Source organism: Arachis stenosperma, chromosome 9 (assembly GCF_014773155.1).
Source record: "Arachis stenosperma cultivar V10309 chromosome 9, arast.V10309.gnm1.PFL2, whole genome shotgun sequence".
Taxonomy (NCBI): domain Eukaryota; kingdom Viridiplantae; phylum Streptophyta; class Magnoliopsida; order Fabales; family Fabaceae; genus Arachis; species Arachis stenosperma.
The window spans coordinates 78,817,613-78,838,068 of record NC_080385.1 but is presented as its reverse complement, the minus strand read 5'-3'; the positions used below and the strand labels follow the sequence as shown (position 1 = coordinate 78,838,068).

General features: G+C 32.0%; 2 long non-coding RNA genes and 2 pseudogenes across 2 annotated transcripts; 1 reads left to right on the top strand and 3 right to left on the bottom strand.

Moving 5' to 3' along the window:
• Positions 1-4,100: 4,100 nt before the first annotated feature.
• On the top strand, positions 4,101-9,633 carry LOC130947504 (GRF1-interacting factor 1-like; annotated as a pseudogene).
• Positions 9,634-10,737: 1,104 nt separating this feature from the next.
• LOC130951649 (uncharacterized) lies at positions 10,738-11,580 on the bottom strand. Its single transcript, XR_009074046.1, has 2 exons — positions 11,216-11,580; positions 10,738-10,996 (listed from the first exon to the last, which is right to left on the bottom strand). It is a non-coding gene; the product is annotated as an uncharacterized LOC130951649 (long non-coding RNA).
• Positions 11,581-13,360: 1,780 nt separating this feature from the next.
• Positions 13,361-14,037, bottom strand: LOC130948351 (uncharacterized). The gene is made up of 4 exons (XR_009073019.1): positions 13,979-14,037; positions 13,834-13,897; positions 13,553-13,638; positions 13,361-13,446 (listed from the first exon to the last, which is right to left on the bottom strand). It is a non-coding gene; the product is annotated as an uncharacterized LOC130948351 (long non-coding RNA).
• LOC130949635 (actin-related protein 6-like) lies at positions 14,038-15,893 on the bottom strand (annotated as a pseudogene).
• Positions 15,894-20,456: the final 4,563 nt, after the last annotated feature.

The following is a 20,456-nucleotide window of genomic DNA, read 5'->3' as shown; positions in this document are numbered from 1 at the left end:
GATATAGAGACAGGGAGGAAAAGAAGAAAAGTGGTATGTTACTAGTTCAGTAGTATCCCAAAAAAACAGCCAACAATATAATATCATAGATAATGAAGAATTTGACAACGAATTGTTACCTTGAGATTCGGTATCCGTACAATTTGAAAAACTATAATTATCAGTGTGATACCTTGCATGACAGGAAGGCGGCTGAAGAGGTAAATATTTGATCAATTCACTCATTTCTATCTTGAAAGTTTAATCCGAAGCTTTAGGCTTAAAGAATGAAGTGCAAAACTAATAAGAACTCCTAACAGCAGAAAATCAATTTCTATTTGAATCAAACATTAACAGAGAACTATATCATGAAAAATAAAACATGATAAGAGAAAATAGACAACATCAACATAAACCTGAAACTACAAGTAACATGGACACAAAAACTAGTAGTGGCTATATCCTATCTCAATGACCAAGAACATTCTCAAAATAAATGCAATGAGTATCATATTAAACTCATATGAGAAGTAACATATTCTGTTCTAGTTCATGAACATTTTATAGTTTTACTAAGATATGTTAGGTAGCTTAGGCCAAATAATAAACAGTTGAAGACATTGGTATGGTAAAAAAGGGGGTGAAAGCAGTAAGTTAATCTTACAAGAATATCTTGACCGATCCAAGCAAACGAAGCATGACGATAAACTGCCCATATCACAGCGAACACTATGAAAAAGGGGGTAACGACAAATGTCAGATATGAGACGGCTCCAAAGAAGAGAATTTTCACAAATGTTTGTGCAGCATGTTGAAATCATCTGAAACTATAAACATTTTACTGTCAATTACAAGTTCCAATAGATGTCATATAGTTTCAATTTTTCATATAGTTTCTTTTGGAATTTGTCTTCTCTCATATATCGTGCTAACTTAATTATATGTATTTAATGCTTTCATTGTAAAGATGTCATTATTAACTTGCTTGGGCATTTCTTGACAACCAATATGCGACTTGTGTAATCAAATAATCATTCAATAAAAAATTAAAACACAAAACATTCAAATATTCAGTAATCAAATAATTATTGAACATGGCATAAATAAAAAACGCAGAAGAAGTTAGCAGTGAACTGACCGTCGAAGCCTAAGATTTTTTCTTGGTTGAGCTTCTGCTCTCTGAACTCGAAGGAAGGAAACTGGAATGGAGATGGGTTTTTCTTCTGAGCAGTCTGAGAATAGGGGGCAGAATCGTGACGAAGACAGAGGCCAGACGACGAACACAACTCAGAAGACGGTGGTGGGTTGGAAAAATCTGCGATGACCAAATGAAGACGATGGTGACTGAACGCCCGACGGACGGCGGCAGGAGCGCGATGGAGCAGATGAATACCAGGAACTGACGCGCCGAGCTCGAGGAAGAAGAAGCTGCGATTCTTGAAGGAGGAAGAAGCACAGACGACCAGACGACGATGGTAGTGCATGAGAGCGACGGACGGCGGCAGTCCTTGCGGTGGTGGTGGAGAAGCTAGAGTTTCCTGTTTCAACTTTCTTTTTTGATTTGGGAAGAAGCTGTTAAGATAGGGGTATTCAAAAGATATTTTTGTCTAATTAAATAAAAAAATGATGTTTAAGTCTTTTTATAAAATTAAATAAATAAATATTTTTTATTTTTATTTAATTAAAAGAGTATTTTAGTAAAAATAGTGATATACTATATATTTAAAAAAAAATTTAAATGCTGACGTGAAAAATAAATTCTACATGTCTTATTATTATTTGTCCATATTTTAAACGTATCGGTATGTATTAATTTATCATCGTATCATCTAAAAGAAATGTGTAGTCATGGTGTAAACATGAGTCTCATTTCTATAGATGTATAATTTGAGTCTCTATTTGGTGTGTGGCCTCCGAATCACGTGAGCGTTGTATATATTGGTGTAAGGAGGAAACAAAGACATAGAGTTCAAGATATGACGATGAGAAAGTAGTGGGCCCACAAAACACAGAAGATACTTCCAAAAAACCAAGTTCGTTCCCTCAAAATATGGCTGGTTCTACTATGGGAAAAGTATAATGTGGCCCTCTAAGGACTAGGGTAGTTTATAAAATTTTAAGAAGTTTGTTGGTTCATTTTTAATATGACAATTCATTATAAACTTCTATTGTCAATTTGTCACATAACCACAGTCTCTAGCCCACACAAATGCTTGAACTGAAAACCTTTTTTTGTTGTCATTCGCAAGAGTCCCCAAAGGCTCGAATCATATCACGTAGCAATATTTATATTTTGTTAAAATTAAAAAATATTATTGAAGTCAATTTTGTTAAAAATATATTATTATATAATACAATTTCTTTATTCAAATACTTACAAACATACATTTCTTTTTAAAATATTATATACAAGTTGAGAGGTCATTATGCTACATTTAGTGACGGACTCAACAAATTTTAGAAATAAAAAATATATATATTAAATTAAATTTTTGTTGAATATTATTAATTATACTAAAAATATAATAAAAATATAAAAATTAAAAAGAGTTTAGGAATAATTTTATTATTAAAATATTATTTATTATATATAATTTATAAAACATATTTTTTATTTTTAGAATTTGAATTTAAAAATATTTTAATTAAATTATAAATAACTTATTATCCTAACTAATGTTGTTTTTATTTATTTTTATACACCTCTAATAATAAAAAATTGGATCACTTGACACGTTAGCACCTAATGATACATTAATATTTATAATTTAAAACTAAAATTATATATAAATATCAAAAAAATTAAACCTGTATATAAAAAATATGTTTATATAAAATAATACAAACTTAATTTATATTTTTTTCTTACTTTTTTTTTAAAATAATTTAAATTTTATATATTTTTAATTTAATTTTAACATAATATTATATTAAAGACTTTATACATATGTTTAATTATGTATTATAATTAAAATATTTTTTCATATTTTGTCTTACTCTATTTTATTACCCAAAATCTCTGTTTTTGAATTAAAAACTTATTTAAACGTCGTATAGATATAAATTATTTGTTAATAAGTATTCTAATAATTTTTTACCGAAAATAAATTATTGATAAAAAAATCTTTTTCTTTATTTTTTAGTTATATTTAAATGTGAATTTCAAAAAGAGACTTAAGGGATAAAAAATAATTTAATTATCACTAGATTAGACTGTTTCTTATTATATATTATGTATTTTAAATTATATTACATAACCATCTTAATTAATATATAATCTAAAATATTTAATTAAATATTATTTTATATTTAATTTAATTTTATTATTATTATTGATGACACTTTGCTGGTGAATTTTTTTTTTCTTGTTTATGCTTTGCTTTGTGACAAATAAACTATTAACGGTAACAAAAAATTTTTTTACAGGTGTCCAATATAATTTTATATATAGAGCTGAAACTGTAGTTTTCTATATGAGTGTCCATTAAAAATCCAAATTGCAAAAAACTCATACACCTAACCCCTCTCTAATTACATCCAAATATAAAAGTTTTTATTAATGTTTCAGACCTCTTTGTAATTATTATAAATGTTGGGTGAGAATATAAATTTACATACTCACTTATACGGACTGCACAACAGCCACATATTTGGAATTATTATAAAGTGTCCTTTAAAGACCACTTTATACTTTCACCACCATAGCCAAATCCAAAATACAATTATCACTCCGCGCCCCTTTTCCTCTTCCTTTTAGCTTTCCCCTTTTTACTCTCTCTCTTATAGTAAATATCTTTATGGAAGGTGGTATATTGTAGCATATAGCATCATAACAAAAGAGAAGAGAAGTCGGGGAAAGTGGGAACAGAAGAATAGATAGATAGAGAGAAGAAGAAGGCAGTAGTAGTGTTTCTGTTATCTCTTTGCACTACACTGTCTCTTCTCTGGTTCTTCATAGAGTAGTAACTGAGTGTGTGTAGAAAAGGCCAGGCCAGCTTCAAATATATATATATATATATATATATATAGAGAGAGAGATAGAGAGAGAGAGAGAGAGAGAGAGAGAGAGAGAGATAAGTATGCAGCAGCAGTCGCAGCAACAGCACCTGATGCAGATGCAGATGCAGATGCAGCCCATGATGCCTCCCTACTACCCCAACAACGTCACCACCGATCACATTCAACAGGTATACATGCCTATGCACCAAATCAACCCTTCACCGGAACAACTACCTCATTTATTTACTTTTTATTTAATTTGAATAAAATATCTACAATACGGATTGTAGACAAAGGACAACACACAGCATCATCATCGTCTCATGCCAACAACAATAGTTTTTCTTCCCTTTTTTTTTTTTCCATCATATATATGCATGCTACCTTTTTAGCATATAGTACCATTTTTGTGGTGCTTTAATGTTTTCTCTTCTTTATGCTTCTACTTATTATTCCTTCTCGTCACTTTCCGGTTACTGCATTGCATTGCATTGCCAGATATCCTTGAATACTTTTTCACCTCCGCTTTAAAGAATGCAATACGATTGTTATATGCAAAATATTTTTATTTGAATTAATATGTGGTACGCACAAATTAGTACACAATACATTACTTAATTGGTGAATTTATGTAACTATAATATATCAAACAAAGGTTATACCCGTTAACAACATGTAACTTTATATTTTTCTTATTGCTTCGCATTTGTCATGGTAAAGAAGTTTGCACCTTAATACTGTTAAGTTTAACAAATGTTAGTAATGATGGTTGTCATCAACATTTGGTATTTTTTTTCTTTTTTGGTATTAAAGTAACATTCCTTGTATATGTTTTTCCTTTTTCTATATATTATTAACACCAAGAATGGTACAAATAACATTTTTTTTAATTGTTGGTGCTTTTTGTGTAATTAATCATGTGCTTTGACATATTTCATCTGCCGGTTTTGACATTACTTTTGTTATATCATTGTACAGTTATGATTTTATTTGAATATATTATTTTTACACTAAAATCAGTTACTAAAATCAACTACTAATATATTTGTGTATAAATATATGTATGATTTAATTTATTTTTAATGTATATTTATATTTTCAGATATATTTTATACTGATGACTGACTTTAGTACCTGCATTACCCATTAAAGAATACATAAATTAGTTGGTAATTAAAAATTTGTTTAAAAAAACAAAACCGTCATTAATAGATTAAGTTGAACTTAGGTTTCAATACTATACCTCACCTAAGATGTCATCGTATTGCATGCCACAATTTCATTAAATCTTATTTGAAGTTAAGACATCAGAAAAATGATATTTACACACCGCCTTGTAATATACTTTAATGTATGTCTAACCTTTTTCTTCTTTTTTGGTGGAAAAAGTACCCATTTTTAATTTTTATATTTATTATATTCACTTTTATATATTAAAAAAATATAGTATATGAGTGTGCATACAACCCGTCTCTTAAAAAGAATTTTTATATGTTATTATTTTCCCTGCTCTATTATTATGAAATCGTTATCATTATTGACTTCTTCTCCATAACCATTCCCCCCACCCCCCTCTTAATTAATGCAGTATCTAGATGAGAACAAGTCCTTGATTCTGAAGATTGTTGAAAGCCAGAATTCTGGGAAGCTGAGCGAATGCGCCGAGTAAGAATTACTTTCATTGGGTTTCTCACGTCTTATAGAAAAGTATTTTTTTAGCATAATAAAAAACTTTACAAATTTATTTTTCTGTCAACTATTCGAGTTTTACGGATAAGCGTAATTAAATATTTGAATATGACAATATTGTCCTGTTAACAACACATAAATAATTCTTTTCACGTATTATTAAAAAAGCTATCTCAAAATGAATACATTTAGTTAATTAATTTATATTATCAATACACTCAAGTTAAATTCTAATCTTATTGTTAGGTATTTATTAAACATATAGTAGACATATTTTTAAATAAGTTTCTCATGTTCCTTTGTGAATAATATATATAAACACAAATTTAAATAATATCATTGTTCTCTACTCTTCTGTAATAATTCCATATAAAGATGTACTTATCTTTATTAAAAAGTTAAAATATAGGATTTTTTTTACCGGTATATAATATGCCAGTAGCACATGAAAATATTCAGACACAATATAATGGTGAATGTCCTTATTGCCAACCAGACACGTAAGTAATCTTGAAGCATTTACTCAGCGGTGGAGTAAAAAGTAATTTAAAGTTATTGTACCACCTATTTCAGTATTTTGTCATCATATGAACTTTATTGTATGACATGATGAGTGAGAAATAATAACACTGTGGTTGATTTATTATTGTCCTGATGAAAGCATAGATAATAGAAACCTACAAATATTTGTGCATCAATCTTGATAATAAATTTTCGATTTCTGTTTTAGCATCTAGATCCACTGTTTCACCTGCAGGCCAATAAGTTTGTTTACTGTATGGTAATAAGCTTTTTAAACCAACTTTTACTTGTACAGTATTTAAGTCATTTATCTGCTGAAATAACTGTTAAAAATTTAAATTTATATTAAAAATATATAATTTATTAATCAATGACAAATTCTTAATTCTAATTCAAATTATTTTTAATTTGTCAGATTATAAAATACTGTAACTCAAAAATATAAAAATTTGTAAATAATATATAATATTAGAATAAACCTCTAAAAAGTTTTTTTATTTATATAAAATAAAAAAATTTTAAATTATCAGAATTTCCTAAATCAGTTTTTACTTCATAAATATCTTTTTTAATTATTATATAAATCGTCCCTGACTTTATGGTTTAGATTAATTAGTAAAATATTGCATGTTGAGACAATTTATACTTAAATTTGGTAATTTAAAAATATATAAATTGTCCTAACTATTGTGTTTTTGTAAATGACTATAAATCATTTCAAAATAAAAAGAGTAATGTGTAAAAGTTAAAAACATAGAACGTTGAGACAAGTTATACCTTACTCAACAACATGAGACTATTTAAAGTAAAATGTGGATAAGAGATAATAATAAATAAAATAATAAATTAGCAAACTTTTAAAATGTACCTAGTGAGTACAAAAATAATAAAATATAGCATAATTTAAAATAACAAAAGAAGTTAGTATCTATCATTTTAAATTAGTTTTTAATTTAAATTATATCTCTTACAATTTCCACTTCACATTTATTTTAGTATACATTATACTCGTTTATTTATAGACTTATTATCTATCTTCATAAATTGTCCTTAAAGTCTTCAGATTTGTAACATACACATAAATTATCTCAAGGCCTTGATAAGGCATAAATCGTTCTAAGTTGTTGAGGATTAGAGCAAGGCATAAAACACCTCAGAGTTTGATGTTTCCAACTTTTACATATTACTCTCTCTATTTTAAGACGATTTATAGTCATTTACGAAAACACAATATCCTAAAATGATTTACATGCTTTCGAATTACTAAGTTCAAGCATAAATTGTCCTGCAATATTTAACTAGTTAACTCCCTCAATTATTGAAAAACATTGAGAAAATTCATTTCCTACCTAAAACACCGCAATTTTTTAATTATTATTTTTTCCCTAAGAAAAAAAGTTGAAAAGCATGATGACTTGGTGGAAATTTGTTTCTTTTTTTAAATATATAGCTACTATAATTTACTTGTTAAACACAATGACAACCTTCTTTTTGGCAATGCATAATGAATTTTGTTTTATATATATATATATATATATATATATATATATCAAATTAGCTGACTCATTTTTTTCATCACTATTGAGTAGAACACACCATTTAGAATTAACTAAGTTCTATATCTTAACGAAGAATGAAATAAAAAGAGCAATTCTTTAAAATGTATGGGAAAAAAGAAGATAGAAATGGAGAGGATATCTTCTAAGAAATATCAAAATTTTAGATCTTGCAACCAAAAAAAAAAGAAAGCTTGTTTGGCCAGAGATAGAAAGCATGAAGCATTATTGCATATTTGCATGCAATAATGATGTTTCCCTAACACATACATATTGAGGTCTCCTAGTTGTGTAGTAATGTCAGATGCTGGTTCCTTTTCTGTTCCTCATTCCTGTGGTACTATACAATAAAAAGTTTATCATCATATTGACATTTTTTTTTCAATTTTCAGGAATCAATCTAGGCTTCAGAGAAATCTTATGTACCTAGCTGCAATTGCTGATTCTCAACCCCAACAACCTCCTGCCATGCCGGCTCATCAGGTACATCCCCCTTTTTCTTTATTAATTTTTTTTTAGTTTTCCTGGTTGTTGATCAATTTAGTAACTTTAATTGCACTTTTTGGAAGGGTTATTAATTTCATTTTACCCTTTTATCTTCTAATTTTTAAGAATAGGTTATTAATCGATCCGCTTAAACTTGTTAAATGTGCAGATTGAAATGTGGTTATAGAGTTATTTTTTTCAGAAAAAAATTTATCAATATATCAGAAAAAAATCACATAAATATATTTTAGTAAAAAATACTATTGAAATTTAAACCCATCAAATAGTTAAAACTAATTACAATTAAAACCATTAGATTATATTAGATTTTTGAAGTTTTTAAATACCTATCTCGTATATAAGGAGAAATTTAGGCATCATAAAAAATATCCTTCAAAATTTTAGGGGTCCAAGGCCAATACTTTTCTCCCTCTTCTAATATGCCCCTGACTGTAATAAATAATTATGCTAATTTTTTACTTATTATCTTGTTGTATATGTTCAATTAGGTTTAATTATTTGTTGTTTTTTATAATTTTATTAAATTTATTATTAAGTTTTTATATTTATCTTTTTTAATTGAATTTTATAATTAAATCATTGATAATATAAAATAAATTAAAAAAATTTATAATTAAAAATTTCAGTAGATCGTTAACTATATTTTTTATAAGAAATATTTTGTTAATTTTAATATTTTTAATACAAATTTAATTATAAAATTAAAAACAGTGTAGAGATTCAATTAAAAAAAAAATATAAAAGCTTAATTTTAAATTTGGTAGGACTACAAAGACTAACAAAATAATTAAACCATTCTATAATTAGAATCAATTCTACAAAAACAAAACACATGCTAATTAACCATGTTGGATCAAACTGTTGCAGTACCCCTCTAGTGGGATTATGCAGCAGGGATCACACTACATGCAAGCTCAACAACAACAACAACAACAATTAATGGCTGCAAGATCCTCACTCTTGTATGCACAACAACCTTTCTCACTGCTTCAACACCAACAACAACTTGGTGTGACCTCTTCCTCAACTGCAAGTCCAGCTCTTCACATGTTGCAAAGCCCCGAAGCTTCCATGGCTTCCGAAGGGCTCCGGATTTTGGACGTGGTTCGACTGGCGAAGGCTTGGTGGGCGGCGGCGGTAGGGGACTCCTTGTTGGTATTGGGAGTTCTTCAGCTGAGGGGAATTCTGGTGATGATGGGAACTAATTAACGCTATAAATCAGTAATTAGCTTATTAATGTGGTAATTTCATTATTAATAAGTCGTGAACGAAGCTTGTTGTTCAAGTAATTAGAATTCGGTATCTGCATAAACTAATGTAATGTGTGACAAATTATTATTGGTTGGGTAATTATATATATGGTGTGTTAGCACATTTTGGGTTGGGGAGAATTAGCCAATGAATTGAATGAATTGTTTTGCTTTATAAACAACAATTCTTGCCTTGAATGTTTATTTTTAGAGTAGTACTAATAATAGTAGCAATGTGCATGTTTTTCTTCTTGTGTAAATTAAGTGCCTGTTTAAATATCTTGTAATTTATTGTGTGTTTAGTGTTCAGTTTTAAATAGGAAAGTTCTCTGGTAGATTTTTATTATAATTTTTGTTGGTAATTATTTTGGTAGAAATACGTACATTTTCTTTTATCATTTGCACATATATCCTTCATTTTATTATTTTATTTTTTATAAATTTTTTATAGAGATTGAGTTAGGAATAACAAAAAATAAAAAGTTACATCATCAATTAAGAAGCAAAATCAGATTCTATGCATAACTAAAAGGAGTACTTTCTAGGTATGCTATATAAAGCTTAATTAGTAATTATTTAAAATTTTGATTAACATATATCTCTTTCTAACCATTTAAATCAAGCAAGTACTAGTATAATCGGGTCTCAAAATGAATTTTTAAAAAAATGCATGTGAATTTGAAAAATTTATTTTTATTTTTTTTTTTTATTATTTTTTGACTGATTTATTTATTTATTTAATTTTTACATCACACTAAGATTCTGAAAATCAAACCGGTCATCAAATCATTCTAACTACTGATTTAATAGTTTATTAATTCAATCGGTTCGACCATGATTCAATCGAAAAAATCGTTTTATTCCAACAATTAATTAACAACAGCAATGTTTATAACAATAAAGTGCATTTATGATTTATATCTCTATCTTTATACATAAGAGTCTGATCTGAATAATAAATTGATAATGAAATGGTTAGCAACAAATAGTATAATACACATTATTACTTAACATATCTACCTACATAGAGTTATTTAAATGTTATTGGTATTGAAAACAATGTCATATTGCACAAACATTTGACTAGCTAGGCCTCGGGCATGTAGAAGATAACATAAAACTAAAGAAGCAATTCATCACCGAAGGCATAAAAAAATTGGTGAGCTTCTGATCTAGGAGGGAATACAGTGTGAATATGTGGTAATAGCATAAACTAATAGATTTGCCCAAGTGGCTTAAGTAATCAGGCAGTAACAATAGCAATTATTCATAGATTAATAATAATTATTCAACCCTCACAGATTATCTAACAATACTTATTCAACAATTATTGTTATAAAAAAAAAATAAAAAATACGTAGAAGCTAGAAGTATAGAACAGAACAGAATAGAGCATAGCAGATTCAGGGGGAGTAGCGCTGGCCAGTGGAATAGAGATGGCGTCGGCGATGGTGGAATAGAGTTCGCGACGGAGGTAGGAGGCGATCCCGGCGACTGTCACAACAAAATTCAACCAATAACAGCAGCAAAATTCAACAATTATTCAACCAATAACAATAACAAAATTCATAAATTAATTAACAATTATTCAACCCATAACAAGTTTATAGATTTTTTAACAGTAATTAATTAATTATTCAACAATTAAAAAAAAAACTAAAGCTAGAAGCATAAAAGTATAAAACAGAGGAGGAATCGGTGAACAAAACTAACCGATGCAACCGAGCTGATGCTGGCGACGGTAGAACAGAGGTGCGCAACGGAGACAGGAGGTGAGTCTGGCGACGCTGCATGATCGCAACTGAAATCTTCGAGGCTCCAATTTGCGATGGCGGTAGGAGCAATCTAGCAGCCGGACGGAAGTGACAGAGACAGCTCACCGACGGTGAGAGGAAGGACTAGCTCGAGGGTGAGGGAGGGAGAGAGAGTGTTGCGCCGTTGTGTCTTGGAGCAAGGGTTAGTGGGTTACTTGAGTTAGGGTTGCTGGGTTAAATGGAAAATCCAAACGGCGGCATTTTGGTAAAATTTTAAAAAACGGCCGGTTCACAGTTAGGTTTGACCGACTAGTCCCGACTAGTTTGGTGGTCTGGTTCGGTTTTCAAAACATTGATAAATTATAAATGCACTTTGTTGTTATAAACTTTGCTGGTGTTAATTAATGGTTGGAATAAGACGATTTTTTCGGTTGAACCACAATTAAACCGATTGAACTAATAAATTATTAAACCAGTAATTAAAACGATTTGATGAAGATTTTCAGAACCTTGGCTAAATGTAATCTATTAATCTTAGGGCAGATTGTGTTTGTGCTTTTTTTGACCCAACATATAATGGGTAAATTTCAATTAGAAGAAAAATTGACAATTCTTTGCCAAAGGAAAATAAAAAATTAACACTCCAATAGTATTTGGGATAAATAGTATTTAGTCAAATTCTTAAAAAAAAAAAACAATAAGTATTCAGCAAATTTTTTTTAAAAAAGTAGTACTTAGATTAAACAGAAAAAGATTAATTTAAAAAAGTTTAGTCTTTTAGAATTATTTTTAGAGGAAGTATAAGGAGCCAATGGAATATTTGTACAATATGTACAATGAAAATTTAGAGATGTTCGATTCACTATTAGAGATATAACCATTAATGGTACCTTTTTCCATTAGCGTAAACTTTTGGGATGAGTGGTATCATGACATGATATTAGAGCTCTAGATTTGAAAAGTCAAGAATTCGATCTTTGGTGAACCCCAAAATTAGCTTAAGTTTTTGGGATAAATGGTTTTATGACATGCGATGTTTATTATCTCTAGTACCCGGATTGTTATTCTAGATATTATGAGTGATGTTCATTTTGTAACTCATATAACCCATTATACACATTGTACAAGTATTTTTAATCTATTTTTTTGGCAAATTAATCTATTTTTGTACAAATATTCCATTGACTCCCAACTCGATGACAAAAATGTCTATTCTAATGTGGATTTGACGCATCCGAGGCCTTGGATTAATGGCAGTATCACCTACCTCATTGGGAGCTGCATCCAAGTACTCCCTAGTATTTTTAATCTATTTTTTTTGGCAAATTAATCTATTTTTTTGTACAAATATTCCATTGACTCCCAATTCGATGACAAAAATGTCTAGTCTAATGTGGATTTGACGCATCCGAGGCCTTGGATTAATGGCAGTATCACCTACCTCATTGGGAGCTGCATCCAAGTTCGAATCCTCAATGAGGAATATAAAACTCATATTAATAGTAGTAGTAGTGTGTGAGTGGGGGTGTGTTGTCTTAATGTATAAGACCAAAAGAAAAAGCAACAATGTGGAACGATTTGTAATGCACAAAAGCTGTACATACCTAACTACCTAAGCATGCTGCATGTTAAGTGCAAGTTTTGCAATAAAAGATACATACACCTCACAATCCGTCTAGTAGATTGAACTCTAATAAATAGTGAAAATATGGGTTAGTACAAGATTGGAGCAATAGAGTTTATGGCATGCAGAAGTTAAAGAAAGAATCTCTTGCGACATCTAACAGAACCAAGCTCCTCATACTCAGACTTAGTTACACACACTGCTTCAAAATCTGGACTTGACGCCAACAGAGATCCTCCACGCCAAACACCTAGTATGGGACTACAACACAAAAACGAGTTAGTTTATGGAAACTTCACTTCTCCCAACATCAATGAAACAAAACTATTTAGGGAACGGGTTTTACTCTTCTTGAGTAGTCTTGAGTAGTTATCTTCACATGATAGTCATCGGGAACTAGTGGTCGGAGCTCCTCTCTACATCGTCGATTGTCGATAATTTAAACACGGGGAAGCAAAGTGCACAAAATTATGTTATCATGGAACAAGGTATAGTGGATAAGACAAAGAACTTACAATCTCTCAGAAAACTGAGGAAACAGTGTGCTTCCGCCAGTTAAAATTATGCTGCCAAAAGGAAAATCGCAGATAGATTGCAAGATGAAACAGAGAATCAAGATGTAAATAACCAACCATAAACAGAACCATCAGAGTAAATGGTTTGAATTAAAACCTTTCATAGAGTACAGGGTGGAGATGTGGATGGCACGAATTGACAGCTCGAACAATACATTCTGCTAGCCCAGCTTCATTCATTACCTGCAAAACTGTTTTTATTAGTATTTTCAGAGAACACAGGATGATAATAAGAAGCAAAGACCCAAGTAGACTAATATCAGTCTTTGTTTTTGTCATTGGTATCTAAACTATATTTCTAGGAACCGGACTATCCTCATTTAGATTAACTTGATAAATTCAATACTCAAACAAGGAGTGTTGTGTATGAATACAAACCCAAATTGGCAGGTTGGAAGATCATCTCAGGGACAAGAAACCGTTCATTTGTCAAGTCAAATTCCTACAAATAATAAAATGAAAGCAGGAAAATCAAACAACTGCCATAAACGTCTCGTGCTAAAAGAAATGCGCCAAAAAATACATTTTTCGATAGATCAATTCTGTTTCGGTCTTGAGGCATCTCAGCAATTTCCAATAGGTTTCCTCTGGAAGAGGAGGAAAGCCACAAGTGCCATCCTTCAAGGCAAGATAGTTGTGTATTCGCTCTGGATGCTTAACAAAACCCTTGGGTAGCGTTTGGTGGAGAGACAGATACTGAAAGACTGAGACTGAGAGACAGAGACTAAGACAGAGATTGAAATAAGTTTTAGTATTCTGTTTGGTGCCAAATGGGAGACAAAAATTGAAACAAGAATAAAACTCTAATTTAATTTGCACAAAGGATAAAATTGGAATTAATTAATTAAAATGAGAGTATTTTAGGTATAAAATGTTATTAAAGTTTCAGTCTCTGTTTCTAAAAATATCAGTCCCCTGTGTCCCTATATTTTGGAGGCACTGAAATACTGAAATTTTGGAGACAGAGACAGAAATTTTAGTACCAGTCTCTGAGCCAACAAACATGATACTGTGTCTCAATCTCTTGGTCTCTGTCCCAGTACTGCAAAACAAACGCTACCTTGGTGTACGTGATACCATCGGGAAGCACATATGTGCCCTTGAAGAGATTTTCTTTTCCACTTTCCCTATTTGGAAAAAAAAAAAGTGAAGACAGAAAAAAGAAAAATGCACCACATAAAAGCATCTAGGCAAAAGGATTGTTATGAATACTAAACCTTACCACCTATTTGGTAAGTGGTAACTAAATTGAATCCATCCTAAAACTGATTTACCTTTTTACTTGAAACTAAATAATATCATAGAGAAACACCACACGGATTCAATTCCTTCAAACAACCCAATATCAAACCAGACTCATCTAGGTATGATTTGCAAATCAAGTATTCAAGGATTTCAATTCTTGATAGATTCAACGCAACACAGTGATTCAATCTATTTTCATACTCATTACAAACCACGTATTGAATTCAAATATCTAAATTTTTTTCACCATACTATTAGTATCCAGACCCCATTACCAGCAATTGACTAGTCAAGCACATGAAATTGTGGCTACCTCTACCAGCAGTTCATTTAGAAAAATATTAATACAATGTCATGAAGATTCAACAAGTTGATTCCAAACACACACCCCTTTGCACTAATGCATGCTAAATGCTAAAGAAAAAAAAGCATTTCGGGTACCTGGCAAGGCGGAGATCGCGCGGCACATCAAGCATCAAGGGAGACAAAACAGAGCTTCTCTTTGACATCGTCAATGAGGAAGTTCTCCTCCATCACATTAACAGACCGAAACGAAACAAGCTCCTTCAGGTAATTAGTAAGCGCCTTCCCACCCAAATCGATTCTCTTAACACCATAATTCAGCGTGAAATTCTGAAACACAGGCGAAGCATGAGTGAAAGAGAACCCGCAATCAACAACGAGGCTGCACTGGGCCCGAGACACAAGCCCGTTGGGCCTGCGGCTTGCTTCATACAGGTGCACCAGCGAGGTGGAATCGGCCACGTACAGTGCCCTAAAATTGAAATCTTCGAAAACGAGCTCGTCCAGTGAGCGCTGAATGGAGGGAAGAGTGAACAAGGGTTCGGTGACGAGAAGGGAGGACTGAGTTGGGTTTATGCGCAGGATTGACGAGAAGAGGTGCGACCAGATTTCTCGTTGCAGATCGGAGTTTATTAGGTATCCGCGGTCCAAGGGGCGCCGGACGGCGGCGGAGGTGAAGTCCAGCTCGGCGGCAGTGGAATCGGTGGAAGTAGTTGTGGTGTGAAGAGGGTGTGGGTGAAGCCATTTTTTGGAGGAGGGGGAGCGGTAGAGGCAGTTAGGGAGAATGACGGCGGGGTCGTGTTCAACGCCGAAGCCGGCTTTGATGAGGCCGCTGCCGTTGTCTAGAACAACAACGTTGGTGGAGGACATGGTGGTGGTTATGGTGAACTCACGTGCAGTGCCAACTTGTGTCCTTTTCTCATGATTGTGGTTCGGTACGGCATCGTTCAAGGTTCACATGTTCAGTTCATACTTCATAAGTAGTTCTGCGGCAGAGCTTCTTGCTAAGGAGATGCCAGTGGAGAGACCTATTCCGCTATTCGGACCAGCTCAATCGCATCATGTCTGATTCCAGAAGGTACTACCGAGGTCAGGTAGTGGCAGCCATGGAAGCAAGCTTCTTGGTGCGATGTAACCATTTTAGTTATTCATTCATTGATTTACTGGTCCAACCGATTTAATCGTGGTTCAATCAGAAAAATTGTTTTATAATAAAATAATAAATAAATTATAAATAAACATTATAAATATCTTTCAAATTTAAAACCCTACGTAAAATATCACCAACTAAATGTAATTAATCATCAAAATATACAATAATTTGCTACAAATTTGTTAACAATTAACATAATTTATTCCGTTAAAAATAGCTGGATTGAATTACAATGCACAAGTTAAAGATAGAGAATATTGTGTTAATTTAGCTAGGTCAAAAAGTAAAACAAAAAATGATAGTGTTGCACAATAAACACACAACAGAGCCGGAAACAAACACGCAACACAACAGAGGCTGAAACAAAAACACAACAAAGCTTGAAACAAAAAGAATCCAACACGGAGGAGGGGTAGCAAGTCGACGGAGATCAAGAACAGGGACAGTGCAACCAAACAATGAAAACAGAATTTTGTTTATATAACAAAATAATCAAAACATGAATCATACAATCACTAATTGCAATTTTTTTCTTCATAAGAACAGAACAATGAAAACATGAAGCGTATAATAAATCAAAAATCACCAATTGCAAATCTTTTAATAAGAACAGAAGTTAGAACAGTGAAAAATGAAGAAAGATTAGTAGTTTTCAACCCAATTTTAACAAATCTCATCACAAAGATTAACAACAAAAAAAAAGCAATGAAGGAACAGTGAATCAATAACATAAGCAGTGCAAATTCAAGACACTTTAATAAAATTTAACTACAGAAACAGACAGTAAAGCAGTAATAGAGTTATCAATTTAAAATTTATCATCAAATACATCCAGTGAGCAGAACCAATCAACCAAGTACTGACTGGACATTCGAAAAAAAAAAAAGAATCAAAAGAACATTTAAATCACAGCAAAAACACAACAACAATAGGAACATTTAAAACAAAGCAACCCAAAAAAAAGTTCTAAAAATCACCATTGCTGAAAACAATGATTTGATCCGTGTATGCTCAAAGAATTAAAAGCTAAGCTTACAGGAAAGTGAAGAATACCAAAGAACCTTCAATCACACCTTAAATCAAGAACAGAAAATCACAACAAAAAAAAAAAAAAACAGAAGAAAAACAGAACAACAACACAAGAACAATTAGCAAATTAACAAATTCATACAGTTAAAATTTACCAGAAAAACACTAATGCAAGTGGAATCATCATGCTAATATGTTTTCTGCAAAGATGCTATTTGTGCAGCTAAAATTTCCTAATTACTAAGATCCAATTATTCTAATTTCACATGCAATCAACTTACTAAGTCTCTAGAAGCTAGAAATATAAAACCAACCAGAAATATGGTTCAAGCATTTCATCAAACATGTTCAGTGCCGTAAATTAAAACAAAATAAGAGAATTCAAAGCTTAATATCAATTTGATAGAGAAGAGAACATAACTATTGTAACTTCAATTCAGTCTATGAAATAATCCAAACCACTTCCAAATCAAATAGTTACTTAATGTAATAGAAATCAAAAGTTGCAGAGTTTGAAGCAGGGTATTGGTGTTGTGTGAGTGTATTGTCTGTTGGCGGGTTTAGGGAACTCATGGTGGCGACAAAAGAGACCAGTTCGACGGCTAAGTGGAGCGCACGGGTTGGTCGCAGTGTTTGAAGCAGAGCAACGTGGCTTCCAGTCGAACACGAATGCGAACTCGAACGGTGAACGGCGAGTGAACCGTGAATAGTGAACGCCGAGCGAACGTGAACGGCGAAAACGCGAACGAAGACGGCAGCTGAACGAAGACGTGAACGTGAACGGCAAACAAACGGCGATGGAAGCGCGGCTGAGCAGACAAAGACGACAAACGCCGAGCTCGAGGAAGCAGCCGCGATCGGTGACAACTAGCAGGGTTGAAGACTTGGATCACGAGGGAAGCTAGATAGACGGACGGATGGCGAACTTTGAGTGCGACGGACGCGGCAGTATGCCACTCCTTGCGGCGGTGGTGTAAGCTTACAGTGCTAAGGTTTTTTGGCTGGGGTTGTGTTATTTGATTTCTTTCTTAATGAAAGAAAGAAAGGGGAAAGGGAGAAAGAAACGATTTGCGTAAACCGAGCGGGTTCTGGTTCGGTCTAACCGGCCAATTCTTGTCCGGTTCAATAATTTTTTTATTGGTTTTCTAAATGACGGTTTATATGCTTGATCGGATTGCTAATGTTGTTGATTTATGGTTGAATCGGTCCGACCGATTAATCCGGTCCAATTTTCAGAACATTGCATCACACAATTATTTAAAAGGGAGTGCTACTGTGCTGAAGCTTCTTTTTTTTTTCAATAGATGCTGAAATGAGTTGGTTGTGTCGAGAGAGGGACGCGTGTGTTGCTGAGATGCAGAAACAAGAACTCAATCAAATCAGCAGTGGCAGGAACCCGTCCGAATTGATGGAGTGTGTTTACGTAGAGTGGCATAATTAACATAGATTAATTTGTTCTTAATTATGCTAACAATTGAATTGGATTTTTTTGTTGGGGTTAGACTCTTATTTTTTTCAACTAGTCTGGATTGAAAATGTGTACTTTATCCAAATAATTTTGGCACAACAACAACAATAATAAAATGGATTACCCACCTTTTCTTTTTTACTTTTCCTCCATAACCCTATTACAAAGTTTAGGAAATAAAGAATTCGACCCATATTTCTTGTTTAGCTTCATATCTCAATGTTAGCAGTCTAAGAATTTGCACACCATCTTCATTTTGCTTAATTAAGCTCCGTAAACGATCAACGAGAATGAGAAAATTACAGGTACATCACATCAACGCATCACATGTGACCCCTATGCCTATGGCTTTATCTACGCATCGTCATCCCACTTTAACACCAAAAGACCTTATGGTGTGCTTTCTTTGCTAGCACATTAAAATTTTTCATTCCCATATTATCGCTCCTCGTTCCTTAGCCATTTGGACTTTTAGGCCCAAGTTTTAGGTATATTTAGCTTCTATTCATTAATTAAAAAGCACTACAAGAAATGTGATGAGTACCGTCAGATTTACGGTCGAATTAAACATTACATTGCGTGTCGGCTTTTGTAAGACCCAAAACTTTTGAAAAATCCTATTTTGAACTAATTTTAATCATATTATTTACAGTTTTAATTCAGAAATTATTTTATTGAAAATAATTAAAGACAGTTTTGATTAATTGGATTTGAAATAAATTACAAAAATTTTTATCCAAACTTTATAGTTATGGATTATTTTTCTATTTATAATTTAAAGTTTAGAAATTCAAAATAACGAGGTTCAGCTATTAATTATCTAATTTCACAATTATTGAATTATTTTCTATATTTAAATTATAAATTTGCTAGTTATGAAATAATAAGAATTTTATACGATCTTGGCTAAATAACTAATATTTAATTTACAATTTAAAACTTATGTTTTGGGAATAAATAAAATTAGAGTTAATAGTAAAAATTGTCCCTGAAAGATATCCGACCCATTTTGGTCCTCGAAAGACAAAATTAATCGAAATCGCCCGAAAGATACACGACTTGGTCACGTTAGTCCTTCGTCAGTTGGATGATGACGTGGTGGGTTAATGCCACGTGTCACAAGATGATGGGTTGACGTGTCACTTGACATGTAAAAAAGTTATTATAATCAAAATAGTCCTTGAAAGTTTAGACGTAAGTCATTTAGGGATGAAAATGACTTACGTCTGAACTTTAAGGACTATTTCATTATAAAAAACTTTTACATGTCAAGTGACATTTGGCGTACCAGGTGTCACTGATTTGACACTTGGAACCAATAATCTGTGACACGTGGCATTAACCACCACGTCATAATGCACGTGGCACTTAACGTGACACGTCATTATCCAACTGACAGAAGGACTAACGTGACCAAGTCGTGTATCTTTCAAGGACGATTTTGATTAATTTGTCTTTCGAGGACCGAAATGGAGATCAGGATATCTTTTAGGGACGATTTGACTATTAACTCAATAAAATTAATTATATATCTTATATTTTCAATTAGAGTATTTGATTGAGAGTCAAATTAGTATTTTGATACAATAAATAATATTTTAAAGTAATTTTAGAGATTTAATTAGATTTCAAAATTTTATACTCTATAGCCCAATTTTATTAAAATTACCCTACTCTAATTAAACCTAAAATTCTCAAATCGAAACCCTAACCCTACCACACAACACTCTCTCACACACACTCGCCAACCCAAACCCTAGCCACCTTTACCCTTACCCAACGGCTAAAAGAAAGAAAGAAAGC